Source organism: Anolis carolinensis, chromosome 6 (genome assembly GCF_035594765.1).
Source record: "Anolis carolinensis isolate JA03-04 chromosome 6, rAnoCar3.1.pri, whole genome shotgun sequence".
Lineage (NCBI taxonomy): Eukaryota > Metazoa > Chordata > Lepidosauria > Squamata > Dactyloidae > Anolis > Anolis carolinensis.
In genome coordinates this window covers 17,644,487-17,646,652 of record NC_085846.1, presented here as the reverse complement: position 1 = coordinate 17,646,652, position 2,166 = coordinate 17,644,487, and positions in this window count along the sequence as shown.

Here is a 2,166-nt window from a genome sequence, read left to right as displayed (position 1 = left end):
TTCTCTCCCCCCCCCCCCCGTTACCAACGACGATGCCATTCCTAGAGCGATTCAATCTCCCTTTCCTCTGTTTCCGGTTTGAATAAAAAAAAAGGCGAGCCAATTCTCTCTTGTTCCAACCGGAAGTCCATTTTGTTGTCAAGCTCTCTCTTCCTGTTTTTTTTTGGCAACTTGAATATCCGGTAGGTGGAATGCTTGGGACAGGAAGTGTTTGGGATTCCCCCCCCCCTTCCAGATTGTTGAACACCTGTATTTGCATAAAAATTCGATTTTCATAGATACACCTTATACCAGGCATGGGCAAACGTGGGCCTTCTTTCAGGTGTTTTGGACTTCAACTCCCACAATTCTTAACAGCCTCAGGCCCTTTCCTTTTCCCCCCTCAGCCGCTTAAGCGGGAAAAGGAAAGGGCCTGAGGCTGTTAAGAATTGTGGGAGTTGAAGTCCAAAACACCTGAAAGAAGGCCCACGTTTGCCCATGCCTGCCTTATACACATACTTTTCTACTTTTACACTCAATATTGTTAAACATAATTTTGGGCATAATAATTCTGTATATTGAATTATGTGAAAGCAAAGGTGTCACCATCATTTTGGAATTCCAGATAAAGGTTGAATAGCGCTATATATATGTACATAGAACGCATATATCTGAAATATATGTGTATAGGGAATGTGTGTGTGTGTATATATATGGGGAATATATATGTGTGATATATATGGGGAATGTGAGATATATATGTGTGTGTGTATATTGTGAGAATGTATATATATGGGGATAACAATAATATATAATAATCATATTATACTAATACTATAATATATTGTATATGCATATAATATTAATAGTATTATAATGTAATACAATATAATACTGTAATAATAATAACACACTATTATAATGGCATATTTATATTACATGTAATATTACTAATACAGTAGAGTCTCCCTTATCCAACATAAACAGGCTGGCAGAATGTTGGATAAGCGAATATGTTGGATAATAAGGAGGCATTGAGGAAAAGCCTATTAAACATCAAATTAGGTTATGATTTTACAAATTAAGCACCAAAACATCATGTTATACAACAAATTTGACAGAAAAAGTAGTTCAATATGCAGTGATGCTATATAGTAATTACTTTATTTATGAATTTAGCACCAAAATATCACGATGTATTAAAACATTGACTACAGAAATGCGTTGGATAATCCAGAACGTTGGATAAGCGAGTGTTGGATAAGTGAGACTCTACTGTATATACGGGAGCAGAATGAGTGCCCTCTTCGGCTTAGAAATGGAGATGAGCACCAATCCCCAGAGTCAGACATGACTGGACTTAACATCAAGGGAAACCTTTACCTTTACCTATATATACAGGTGTGGTTGTGTATGTATATGTGTATATATAGGGAATATATAATATATGTGTGGGGAATATGTGTGATATATATATATATATATATATGTGTGTGTGTGTGTGTGTGTGTATGTGGGATATATATGTATATAGGATATATATGGGGCCTCTGGTGGCACAGTGTGTTAAAGCGCTAAGCTGCTGAACTTGCGGACCGAAAGGTGCCAGGTTCAAATCCTGGGAGCGGAATGAGCGCCCGCTGTTAGCCCCAGCTCCTGCCAACCTAGCAGTTCAAAAACATGCAAATGTGAGTAGATAGGTAGGTACCGCTCTGGCGGGAAGGTAACGGCGTTCCATGCAGGTTTGCCGGCCACATGACCTTGGAGGTGTCTACGAACAACGCCGGCTCTTCGGCTTAGAAATGGAGATGAGCACCAACCCCCAGAGTCGGTCACGACTGGACTTAACGTCAGGGGAAAACCTTTACCTTTACCTAGGAGATATATATAGGGATGTGTGTATATATGTGTATTGTATATATAGTGTATGTATATATATATATTCATAGGGAATGTGTATATGTGTGTGTGGAGGGAATGTGTTTGATATATATATATATATATATATATAGTGAGAATGTATATGTATGGGTGTGTGCATATATAGGGAATGTGTATGTATATATGTGTATGAGGGAATATATGTGTGATAATATATAGGTATATATTATAAGAATTGATATGTGTGAGGATATATAGGGGGTATATAGGCCCGGGCTGTGGCGCAGGCGGGAGAGCAAGCCAGTG